Source organism: Amphiura filiformis, chromosome 3 (genome assembly GCF_039555335.1).
Source record: "Amphiura filiformis chromosome 3, Afil_fr2py, whole genome shotgun sequence".
Classification (NCBI taxonomy): Eukaryota; Metazoa; Echinodermata; class Ophiuroidea; order Amphilepidida; family Amphiuridae; genus Amphiura; species Amphiura filiformis.
Window position 1 is genome coordinate 46,369,488 of NC_092630.1, and position 14,004 is coordinate 46,383,491.

General features: G+C 35.7%; 1 long non-coding RNA gene across 1 annotated transcript in view; it reads right to left on the reverse strand.

Annotated features, from left to right (window-relative positions):
* The window catches only part of LOC140148614 (uncharacterized), a 59,212-nt gene that overhangs the window by 16,197 nt on the left and 29,011 nt on the right, over positions 1-14,004 (reverse strand). The window contains exon 3 of the long non-coding RNA XR_011858505.1: positions 5,410-5,730. This is a non-coding gene — a long non-coding RNA (uncharacterized lncRNA). The remainder of the gene's footprint in view (positions 1-5,409; positions 5,731-14,004) is intronic.

A 14,004-nucleotide genomic window follows, 5' to 3' on the forward strand; every position in this document is an offset into this window, starting at 1 on the left:
ATTACGCTATTCACACTTTTCACGGTGCAATGAAAGCAAGGCTATATCGTGCTCATCAATTCGTAGCAATATTATTATCGTCTCGAGATCGCGTGAACTCCACTGGCAACAGGGGATGTGATGCTACTTGTAAATGGGTTTAATTCACTCTTTTTACTTTTTAAGTATGCGATATGCATTCAAATTATTTAAGCGGATTGGCTTGCATGGTTGGTGCTGTTGAAAATTGCAGTGCTGCCACTACATCAATTATGGTGTTGATTATCATACTACTTAGTACGATTCATATCTACCAAGACTTTCATATATGTATTCATCTATAAGCACCAATAGTGTTTGGGAAATTATATATTTTAAATATAAATTTCAAATAAAACTTTACTTTAAATTTACATATTTACGTTCACAAGTGTTTGGTTGAGGTATTGATGGTTGAGGTATTGACATAAGCGAGTGGAGAAAAATACGAAATAAAACTTTTACTGAAATGAATACTATTATATATACAAAATCAAATAAAGACTTCATTGACTTCTTGTTTTGCCTAAATAACTTTATTGACATTGTGATATAACTATTATTTATTCACAAAATTACAAGGTTTATTTGATTGTGTTACTTTTAGCCATTTCACAGAACAAACCAAAACTAAATTTTTCATTCTCTATTATTTTTGGTTCCAGATTGACCACAAATATTGCTACAGTACAATGTACCAGTTAATTATATCTCTAACTTGCTTTTATCTTCATTGGTTTCCAATTTTATTTTTACTTCATTTTAATGTACATGTATAACATTCCCCTTGGAAATATACACACCTTTCATACAATTACATTTATTTTCTAAAAATCAGCAGTTTTTTAACATTTTCTGATAATACAATCAAAACATTCTTGACATAAATTTAAGTTGAGTTAATTTTAAAAAAAAAAAAATAGCATCCCAAACTCAGAACAATGATTCATTCATACATAAGATTAAAGTAATATATATATAAGGGGAGTTTAGATGCAAAATGTAATTACTTCAAAAGGCTGCCATATATATTTTTTGGTATTAATATTGTTTTTACATGTAATGAGTTACCTTTGTAAATGCTTTAAGGGTGTACATTTGGGAGAGAAATTTGTATTGAAAGCTCGATGTCCATTCATAAAATGAACTATTAACATTACAATATAAAAAAAAAACACTTTTATAACGATAATGAGAAAAACCCACAGGGCAGCACGTGTGGTATATTGGTTTTGGTGTTTGAACTCTTCATACGCAGCACTAGTACTAATCTTGGCAGGTAGTTTCCCATCTTGAGTAGATAATCACCTCGATACCATGCACTGAGCCAAGTGGTAATGACACCCTCAAATATGCAAAATTTGACAAACAAGCCGATTGTGCTGTATAATTACATCAAGCTCAGCTTGCACACAATCACTTTTATGTCATCATCATTTTGCACTCTTCCAATGACACCGTCATCATTAGCTGATGCACAAGTGCTCCACACAAGCACTAAGGAAACAATCCTGACATTATATATGAATCATTTAAATATTTCTAAATTTGACAAAATTGGTTCTTGCATATTTGATTTCCAATAAAAAAATCTACCGTCTGTAGCTTTGCACTTATATTCACCCAAAATGTATCCACGCCCTTTTTCTTCCGCTTTTCACACAACCCTGGTAAAATATTCAACAGGCTTGAGTGGATTCTTAGAATTTATTACAGCCACAATTTTTTCCCTGCATGGACAGACAACACACAAGGTAGCAACGCAAGCAAGCAAGATGCCGCTTCATCTGCAAGACATTACCAAGTCTTGTCGTGCATGCGGCCTACGGCTGAATAGATTCGCATCTAGCAATACCACTCCACCAACCTATGTATGCGACAGTCTTCCTGGTTACCCCAGCTAGTTTGCTAAGCCCATGCACGATACCAGCATGTCAATTTCTATGCCAAAAAAAAGAGAGAAACCAAAAAAAACTCCCACTTGCATCACGCCTGCACATTAGCCGCCTGGGGTCAGCTCGGTCTTGTTACATGCAGAACACACGCAACGTGCCGTAACTGTATCTCAAAGATGCCAATTGGCTGTTTGGATGCACTGCGACTTCTTGGTAGTGTAATGCTAAGTGGAAAGGCCCTGCCCATAGCGCATTCAATATTACTCAGTCCCTGACAGTAAGTCAGGAATAATGCATAGTGGGGACTGTGAATCAAAGAAATGACTACCTTGGGTGCACCTGTTACTAACTACTTATTAGCATAATATTCACATTTCTCAAGATTAAGGTCAATGACCATGTACAAATATGGTTACATGTCTTCCTTTTGGTATCATGTTCAACTTTACATTATCAGACTTACTATCTGATTATTTTGCCCATAGAGACTTGCAGAGAAAAAGAAAATACTTGAAAGCAGTTCAATTCTTTAAAAAAATTTAGAATTAAAAATAAGCACGTAATCAAACAGAATATACAACCAAAAAACGAACCGAACAGAAAGTATCCATCTCTCTCCCTTGGTGTGGATGGGCCCGACTCATTAATTATTACAGCTGGTGAGCTGCCGCGCCTTCTGCACAAGGAGTCTATTCTATCTTCCCCTCCCCAGCATATACCAGTACCTATCTGGGTGGATAGAATAGGCCCTGTCCATGGCTCGAAAAAGTGGGGAATTTGGGAAGCTCATTCCCAGGAAATGTTGGTGATTGGAGGAAATTCTGGTATTTGGGGTAAATTGTCTTTTTGTATATAAAAACATGCTATAAATTGTGGGAAATTTAGTTTGCTTCGCGGAAAATTTATATTTTTCGAGCCCTGGCCCTGTCTCAGTGCACAACATGATGGCACCATCCAGGATTTGAACAGGCAACCTTACAGTCATGAGTCAAGACCAACACCTCTGTGCCACCATGTCCTCAAATGCCCAAGGTATTGTTGACTTACAATCGTACACCACTTTATGTGGTATGGAAACACATCTTGGAAGAAATTTTGGTCCAGAAGAAACCACGAATGATTCTCAAACAATTCACTCTAAGATACCATTGACGATAATAACAGGAAAATCACACTGCATTAAAACTTGAAATTACACCGACCCCCTTGCCCTTAAATGATTCACAAATTTAACGCATACGACAAGAATGAACGTCACCATAAACAGAAGCATTAGCTCCTGTCTGCTTCGATCACTCCAAATTGTGGCAGACACAATACTTTATTGCTTGTGCAACAGGGTCATTTACAGTGTTTGCATTTTGAAAAGCGGGCAGAATAAGAAGAAATAAAGGGCCTATGGCTACAATAGGGCATGGTATGGCTGCATTAATGTGAAACCAATGACTCCAGTGCTTAAATTATTCAAAATTCATTACACGCTGCTTGAATATTGCACTTTGTTGGACTTGTCAAGCATGCTGGTGTCGTGGTCTAGCTGCTGATATTTCTGGGGCTCTAATCATTATTATGCATGGTAAGTAACTACAGAGGGGAACTCTACCATGCTATTAAAACGATATCATTGCTTGGTTTCATGGTACATAGAATTGTACATTTTGTATATTTAATATGATTGTAAAGAATGTTTCATCCATAAGGTACTGAAATAAAACATCAAGATGTACGGTATTGAAATTTGCATAGTCAACCACTGTATTTTATAAAACAATAAATTGTTTTAACCATGTGGTATGTATTTTATTTGCCCAAAAGTTGCTACATTTGATATCTATAGACCATTTTCATCAACCTTTCATTAATCTGAAAATAAACCAATAAACGCACCCTTTTAACAAATGAGATCTAGCAAGAACACAAAATCACTGCATTTACCATCAAAATGCAATTGTTGCTTTGAAACTGCACACAAATTAAACAATTCACAACCAGAAATGGTAAAATAACCAATGGTAAAACCTAATACAATTTCTTTATCCTTGAACCCACAAATCCATGTATATAAATACGCTTGAATGCCTTTGACAACCTCAAATAGCATTTTGTCTGCAGCATTTCTCCTTGGTAACCATGTACCGATGCTACCAATCAGTGCAAATCAAATCCTATTGACGGAGTAATAACTACTTGTGTCATTATAAAGGCTTGCTAACTACTGTAGCTCATTGGTAGTGGATTTGGTTAAGTATGGACACACATACACTGAGGAGAAGAAATCTGACCTTCAAGCCTTATTATTAGCAAACTTGACAGCTTGAGCAGTGCAATTTGTCGTTGTATTTCAAATCACGGCGATTTCCTTCTTTTCATTATCCCTCATCGTTGAGTTTGTATTGGAAAATAAAAAACATTATTCCCTGTACCCATTTCCCTCATCATCAAGGTTGATGTCCAACAATCTTGTGAGGACTTCTCCTACAAACACCTATCTTATTTCTAAATTCACTCCTTAATATCATTTCAGGCTTAATAAATAATGGAACTCGTACAATGCTGCACAAAAATACCAGAAGATTATACTCCTGTATATAATTTTGCAATGGTGCAACCCATCATACATGTGAGTCCTGAAAACCAATGGTCCATGATGGGTCCATCATATGGGGTTCTCTTTTTAAACCCTGTCTGGCTGATGACATATGTGCATTTGTTATGCACACACTCATTCTCAGTTTGAAAAACAAAAAAATAAACAAAAAAATAAAAACAAACAAAAATGTAATGCTTCTTAATAGCTACCAGGAATTGCTAGAAGAGAAAAGATTAAAAAACAAACAAAAAAGACCATATAACAGCAAATATACTTGACAATAAGATGATAATTTAAAACGATTGCACAGGATGATTTGAATACTAAACATAACAACAATAATACGAATGGAAGAAAACAAACACAAAAAGCAATTATAGCAAAATGAGATCAAAGTTATTCACAATTAACAAATCTGAATTACAAATTTAGTCAATCCAAGTCCTTGTCCGTCGTAAAGAAGTATCGACGATTAACACAGTTCAATGATGTTTTATATTGGGATAATTTGAAGTCCCTGGAAAGTACAAATTTAGAGTGGAAGCCTATGAATAATGTTGTCCATCAGCCATTTAAATTTCCTTATAAGTAAGTAAATTTGCATTTCAATCATAAAAAAACATGGTTAAAATTCACATACTTCTTTGACACAAGGATTTCAATTGGATTGCCCACTGTTTACTAAGTGTGGGTTTTTTAATAGAAATTATTAATAATTTTAATATAATGAGCCATCATTTGCTTTTCAAACAGCCATGTACTATAATACTCACAGCAGACTCTGTGCAAGTCCAAAATGGTACCCAATCATTTCACAACAATGTGACTTGTACAAAGATGTTGAAAAGAAATGTTAGCTCTGTTATTTTTAAATAAACATAAAATAAAAACAAAAATGACAAATACCTGATTTCAAGAGCTGCTCAAGAGAATGGAGACGATGGAGTATACAAGCTTATCAGACAGGCAGGCGTGCAATGTAGGAATGGCTGAAATGAGGCCGTACGTACGGTAGCAACAAACTAACAGACGAGCGAACGGCAACCAACTTGTCAACCAAATAATAATCACAACGAACCAAATAACTTGTGCAACCACCGATGGATGGGAACTTGCTGTCTTGAAGCAACAACCGCCTGGGTACTGGTTCAAAGGTCAAACTCAAAATTTGGTGTCAGCGGTGGGATTTGTGTCTGATGGCAGTGGTGTGGTGGATAAAAACGGAACCTACATGCATGGCAAAGGTAATAAGGAAGAACAACGTGCAATCCAAATAATAATATTCAACATAATGAAGGATATGTGTGAATAAAAGCTTCAACATAAAACAATTAAAATTGAAGTGGATGGTTTCAAACTTAGAATATAACTTTAATGCCAGGAAATGAGTGAAATACAATCATTTGTTTCCGGGTTTCATATACATTCAAGGTCTAGTCATATTTTCAGAAGAAAACTCCACTCCAAAAATAAAACAGGATGCAATGCCAACCAAGTAAAAGGGTTTTTATTGCTGAAATCGTCATAATCTTATTCTCAACGAGCAAAGGGCGCTTAAAATTGCTATACAAAATGGTTAATGCTAGTTTTCTACGGCTACTGATACTGCATGAACATTCTAAACAAGAAACCCATCAACTACCATTCATAAATTTGAAATGTAGCTTACATTAATTTTGTCGATAATAACTTCCTAAAAAAAAAAAAAAAAATGAAAAATAAGGATAATGCATTAAAATTCAAACAGTAAAATTGAACTGATAATTTATAAATCAACAATAATGTGTATTTTCATTGGTTGACATAGCATTCTGAAATGTAACAAAATGAAAATTGCAACAAAGGATTGCAATAATTGTGTCATTTACAATACATTTACTTGTGAATTTAAATTGCAATAATTGTTTTACAAATTTAATTAGATTATTTTATAAAATGAACAGAATGAATATTGTTTTTTTTTTAAAATAGAAATAGAAAAGGGTAATAGAAAATAGAAATTGAACTAATTACTACTGAATAGAATTTTAGTGAAGGAAAATATAGTAATCAGAAAGAAGAAAATATGATTTGCATGATTTCTCTTCGCACTCCAAGGGAATATAATTTTTCATCTGGTTGGTTGGAGAGCAAAACTATATCGTCTTTTCATCATTTCATTGCAGCCGGTGGTTGGTGTATCTTCTGCACAAGTCAGTTTGTCAGGTTTTCGTTGTCATAAACAGAAATGTTTTTGGAGTAAACTTTACTGAATGTATCAATTCAGCACAAGTATGGCCCCACAAGAGCACCAATGACATATCTACCAACTGAATGTCACCAGACAAAACACATTTTTTTCCATTATTGTTTCAATGTGTTTTTTATGCAATACCAAACAGACAGCCTGTACAAAACAATCTTACTACCAAATGGGTTATTCCAGTTGAAATCCATACACCTCCTATGGAAGACACAACCTTAATCTTCCACACACGGCGTGTGAATTTCAAATGGTGTTACCGTACCTGAATGGGTGACTTCATTTGAAATCTACATACACACCTTGTGTGTGAGATTGTAGTCATGTCTTCCATATATGACCATCTTCTTGATGTTTTTGATTACCTGTAGCCAATATGCTGCACTAAACAAAACTATCATACAAGCCTTGTTTTCTGTTCTTAAGTTATAAAGGGCAACCATCTCTAAGATCAAATCATGTCCAAAACACAAAGGAACACCATAATGACAGGTATTTCTGTAGTACTATGTGTAGCAAATCTTTCTCTCAGAACAAAATATGATAAGTACCACCACAGCAGACTATAACTGGTTCCTCACGTTCAGGAGGGGATTGCGTGCAAAGCGGCCTTAGATCGCGCAACGCGGGAGGATATGACTGGTGGATTCTGTTATGTCAGAGAGGACCTGTCACAGTCCCCTACGAACTAAACAAGTGCTACAGTAGACCGAAATTGCTTGATCTTTTTGGCTAAATTAGTGTAGAAACTGACTTAGTTCTCACCAGAATCATCAGATCTATGAAAACAAGCATTTTTAAAGCACATTTGAAACAGCACAGTAGTACCTCTGTACAAATTGGCTAATAAATGGACAAGGTATACTGGAAATAAACTAAAATAAACCAAAATACACATCCATTATACACAGAAATAGATACTGGAATCCTAAATGGTATGAACCCTCAAAAAGTACATTTTAATGGGAGTGGTTTTTTTTTGCTTTTGGATATCAATATCAAGATGAAATACAAACTTGATAAACAAAGCTAATAACCAGCCCACACAGTACCATCACATTTACTAGTTACTACTCCCACTTCCACTCAGTATGGCTTAGTATTAATAGTAACATCCTCCCTAAAACTTGTCAGCACATCAACTTTCCTATACCCCATTTGTACTGGCTACCATACCATCTCTAGAAATCAGATTTTACCCAGGCCTGTAGCCAGGATATATTTTGGGATTGGGGTATGGGGGACAAATAGGTCCACCTTTCGAGAATTTGTCCTTCAAAAAGGGCAGATTTGTAACATTTTTATAGTTAAACATGTACCTTTTTAAATTGGATTGGCATTTTAGGGTGGGTGAATTCTCCCTCCCCAGGGTCAGAAATTCGGCAAGAATCCATTCTCGCAAAGATTCTCATCAACAAAATTGCAAGAATCTATATGGATTCTCGTAAATATTTCAGTTTATAATACAAAGTTATATGGCGAGAATCCATGTATTCTTGCAAAATTCCAATGGGAGAATCTAAAAGGATTCTCGCATTTGGTTGCAAATTTCTGACCCTGCACTCCCTGGCTACAAGCTCTGGTTCTACCGATTGTAATATTAACCTAGGCCAGTGAACTATGCCTGTGTAGATGATGTGATAAGGGCATCAGACACCTGTACATCCTTAAACAGGAAGATGGATTCCCTTAAAACAAGACCCAGCAATGAAAATCACTGTCTTTGATCTCTGATGACTTGTCATTTCTGATTAGAGCATGGCCCAAACTGGGGATCATCAGCAATGTTGGGCAGGATGCGAAAGAGATTCATTCAGTGTCAGCTGAAGACAATGCTATTTTTATACCAAAAACAAAACCAAGTTGCATGCATATTCGTTTATTGACTTTAAACAAGCCAAAATTGATGATGCACAGGATTGCAAACTATGGATGTGTTGATTAACGATGAATTATGAAGTGAAACTAACGATATCCTGAAAAACTGTAATCACAAAATGCATGTCAATATTACAACATTTTGTGCTAAGAATACAGAAAATACCCGTGGCTCAGTATTGCAAATCAACAAATTCTACAAATGTAATCCTTTATGTGATCTTCTGCCACTGCCAAATATGTTCAAGTGGCCATTTAATGAATTATTGGGTAAATCATCCTTAGTCGCCCCATCTTTTTTTGCACCCAAAAGGCCTCAAATATGGCTAATTGTCTCATATGACGTTAAAATGTGTTACTCTGTATTGAATGAATAAAGACTATTTCATGTGTATTTTGGTGCATGAGGTCCCAGGTTCGATTCCTGGTGGTGGAAGACTTGCTGCGATATTTGTGTCAAAGAAAAAACAACTGAGCAGGCTATTTCTTTCATTCCTAATCTGTACCCAACCCAATCACATACATTGTATGTGAATACCTAACCATTAACCAAAGTGGCAGCATATTTTAAGTTTGACAAAAGTTTCTCAAGCCTTCCCCTTAACGTGCCCCACCCCTCTTTGACAAAATATCCTGATTTGTACTTGTGGTACGCTAACCTCTAATACCTCTCATCCTAGTGTCCTACATCATACCAACCAACACCAAAGAACAGGATATCCCTTAGCGGAGCTCCAACAATTACCCCTTCCTTTTTATGCGTGCAGCCGAGCACGTCCCTAACCCAGTCTGCGACATCCTGTATTAAGGCTACAAAAGAAACTTTTATTTGTCTATAATCCATACCCATTCTTTTAAACTTCTATTAACCCTGAATCACTTGTCAATCACATTTTATTTTGTTTCTCTCAGAATGACCGAAATAAAGAAATTGTCATTGGCTAACAAAAGGGGAGGTAGGTCGTGAGATTTTTTTAACACATTTTTGTCCCACAAAACACCCAAATTGAATATCTTTTTACTCCCAAAAATTGAAAGTAGTTGGGTTTATGCCGATATAACCAAAAACAAATTATTGGCCCAAGTAGAATAGGTTTCACAGAAGTCCCATGTACATTTGTAGAACTAGATCTAGTTCCTCAAGAGGGGGTGCGCGCGAAGCGCGCATGGATGGTCCCATATACTGATATACTAGGCACTGAACAAGTGCTAGTCCCATAACATGTATTGCCTATATATTATAATTTAGATCTATTTCTGTTTTTCTCCCCCTACCCCCAGATACTCACCCCTATACCTCCTTTACTACAAAGCCATTAATTTGAACTCCCCTCCCCATGGTAAGATAGTATTCATGAAAAAAGGAGACTAGGGAAAAAGGAGAAAGGGAATAATGAGGGGGATTCCCTGGAAAGGTATTGATAGTACTTGAAACAAAATGATGACAAATGACAAAGGAAAATGGTTTGAGTGGACCCCAAGGGTCCATTAAGCCAGCAAGAAGTAAGGTTTTTTGACACCATGCACTTTTAAAATTGAATCAACATTTAAGTATACAAAAATTTTCATTTTATCTAAACAGCAGACACAAGCAACATATATCTGACCTTATTTTTAGTGTCACATTGTGTGTATAGGAGGAGAGGAATGATAGGGGACCAAAATTTCCAGATCTAGGGCCTTCTCAGAACAAGAGGTGTTAAGACTTGGTGTAATAGGAAATTGGCAATAAGAGAAGTGGTACTTGATGATTCAGCAAAATAAAGGGACCAATTATTTTAAACAAGACGATTCACCTATTTAGTAGGCTTTCATGTATGACAAAGGAAATATGTATTCAGGGAGGCATAGTGTGCAGCACACGATTTAGAAAGTGTGGGGGAAATTAAATCTCGAATTGTATTTGTAAAAAGTGTGGATCGGGAAAAAAGTTGTAACTAGTACACACAGTTTTCTCTTTTATTGGACAAAATATGTGCCATATGAGTGAGCCGTCTCTGTTTATCACGCCGCTCGCAGCCTGAATTCATATACATTTTTTTTGTAGCGTATGTTGGTTAACGCCCTCTATAGTTTCAAATACAACAAGGTAAAATGACAGGCTCCAATTAAAAGCATGCCTTGATTAAAAGTGTGGGTCAGAAATGGGGTTTTGTGAGGATAGAAAAATTTGTCCAACAAAGGATTTTAACATCAAAACAGCAGCCCTGCAACCATTTTCATCTTCCTCAAAAATATCACAGGCCTTTTCAGCCTTTCCAAGGAAGGACTCAAAACAATTGTTTTGTAATGCATAATTAATACATCCCAAATCTTTTCCATCAAATATGCAAATGGGCTTATTGATATTCATTAACATGCAAGTAAGTTCACAATAAACTATGTACAGCGCTAGAATTCATCATGATTTTATAACTTTCCCAGCTACAACGTCGGCTGGTTGTTGTGTTCAGGTGGTAGAGCCAAATTAATGATATCTTTTCTGCCCCAAAGACAGATGGGCAACAGACAACAACCAATTAACTATCGGCAACCAAACGATAACATGTTGTTGAACGCACCAAGAAAGTTAATCACCTTCAAGATATTATCAATTACAAGTATATCGTCCAGACAACAGGCATACATTTCAACAAAACCAAGAAACTCTAACAAACCCATCACACATAGATCCAGTGCTTTTAACCCATTTTTAAAGCATTATGTGTCCCATATAATGCAGTTAGTAGCAATGATACAAAAGCGAAACAATTGAAAGCAGGCATTATGGAATTATTGTTACCATGGTTACAGGTGAGAATTTGTGAGAGATTCTGGTTGATTCACTACAGTCAGACACCAATCATGTGTTATAAGGGACTAAACATACATCACTATTGAGATAAATTTTGTTAATTTAGCAGATTCAACTGGGAAATATCTATTGCAGGGTAATGTGGACAACCTACGAGTTCATGTTCCGGTATCTTGGAGAGGGAAAATATCTACAGGTGGAATAGAGAGAAAAACAACAACAGAAACTGAACAGACAATGCAATCTGGCTGCCATTTTTTCCAGACTATACTTTCCTAGCGGAGCTGAACCAAATTAACATGTTTTGGAAATACAGCATGAATGAAAATCTTGCTGAATTGTTCGCTTAAATGTTTTATTACGGAGTTAGTAATGCATATTTTGTTTTTAAAGATTGTAACATTTACGTAAAAATAGATTTATATTTCTTTTCCACAAAATGTTAGTTTTCACTGTCCAGATATGCCCTGAGGCTTTTAATATTGACCTGAACAGATGAGGCAAAACAAAGAAAATCATTATTTAATTCCAGCACATTTGTCGCCAATACGTGTCACACTTTTGATCGTGAATGAGGCTGGTCGCAATCATAATAATTAAACTGATCATAATAATTAAACAACTTATTCCATGATCATTTTATTCAAAATCCCAGATTTTGTCAAAACTAAAGCACCTAAAACCTTGATTTTTACAGGGTGTTAGTTTACTTTTATTTACATTTCAATTGTTTGAAAATTAGAATTTTGAAACACAGAGAGGGTATCCTACTCAGCGCAATGTTACGATATGGCTTTTTGAATATTTTTGTTTTTAAACCTAGGTGTTGTTAGGTTGGCAACCTCTGCTAAGTCTGCTTCTTAATTCTGTAATTCCAAAAGAGTGCAAAATAGTCCTGTAGCCAGTTTAGGGAGTTAGTGGGGTACACCTGGAGATTGCTCAGTACACTAGCACAGCCATTACTGATCGAATCACAGACCCTAATATATAGTGTGCATACTTGATCAATTTACTCATTCTACTGTATCAAGATATAGAAGCCTCATCAGCTGTTCAGAGGAAACGACAAAGTTACCTTTGCTCATACATGTACTGTACGTCTTTTGTAAAAAGAATGTTTTTGCTTTGTAACAAGATGCATAATCTAAAAAAAATGACTGCATGCATATCACGCAATGCTCACAATGCATGTTTCACATGAAAGGGTTGTCCATACTCTGTAATGTTTATTTGAGCAGCGCATTAATTTATTGTGCATCTCCGTAACTTTGCGAGAGTACCAACTTTTGTCTGCTGGGCTATTTGGAAGTCTCATGTATACAAATGAGCATCATGCTGAAATAATCTTATGCTAGATTACAGGGCAAGTTCTACACTTGTTCATGACATGAATTCACTTTGTATAACAGGTGTATCAACAGTTGCCAATTTGCCCATAGATGTTGGATGTTGTAGCAAGATAAAAAGCGCAGGGTGTGTCACTTATATACAGCCAGGGTCTGTCCCATAGTCAGTGGTGTAGTCAAAGGAGAGACACACTGCATATTTTTATCAATCAACATTGACAGATTCCGCAGATTGGCAGATTCCATTTAAAAATTCTGTGAAAGGAAATTCCAACTTACACCAAAAACAATTTACCTTTTCGGTAAATCCTGAAAGCTTAAAGTTGCCTAAATACATCAAGCTGATGCATATATTGTTTCTGTATAGTTCCCTGAGTGCAGTAACAATGGTCGGCAATGATTAGTGCATCGGTGTGATGATGTACATCAGGTCAAAACACAAACACTTTCTGGATTTACCGAAAAAAGGCAAATTGGTGATACATCTTCTGTAAACCTGGAACTTCCAAACAGACACAAGCAGACAATAGATGCATTATTTGGTTAGATCGTTAGTATTACTGTAACATGCATAATCGGTAACAGGCACATGCTGAAGGGCAAAACATGTTTTTGATTTCTGTTTTTGGTAACTTAGTGATAATCACCTTTTTGTCCCTTTATATTGGTTTTAATTAAAAATAAATTGCTTAAGTTTTAAAAATAAAGATCAGATTCCAAACATGCTAAGTTCTTGTTCATTTTTCATAAAGATGTAAGCCAATAGATACCTTTCTCTGTGTTGACCATAATAGCAATACAACGTAATCGAATGCATACAATCTTGGACGACAGAGAACAGGTCATTTTTGGTTCAAGTCCCAAAACTGTGCACACTGTGAACTGTGTTGGTAACAGTATAAACTATAAGGTCAGTGAACTGTGCCTACTAGTAATTTGGCTGGTGAATTAGCAGTACCAACATAGTATCTACAGTAAGGGAAAAAGCCCACTTGAACAGGAGAGTCTTGGATGTAATTTGATCAATGCAATAATACTGTTTTCAACTACTACTTTGTGAAATAACAAATTACTTCAATGACACTGAAACCCATGCACATTTTGAAAACCAAGTACTGGTGAATCCATGATTGGATTTATGTCAAAATGTCACATCTGGGAGACTACAATTTCTAGGATATATGTATGTTTTGTACACAATAATCAACGGAACACACTTATTATATAATTCTTTTTATCCT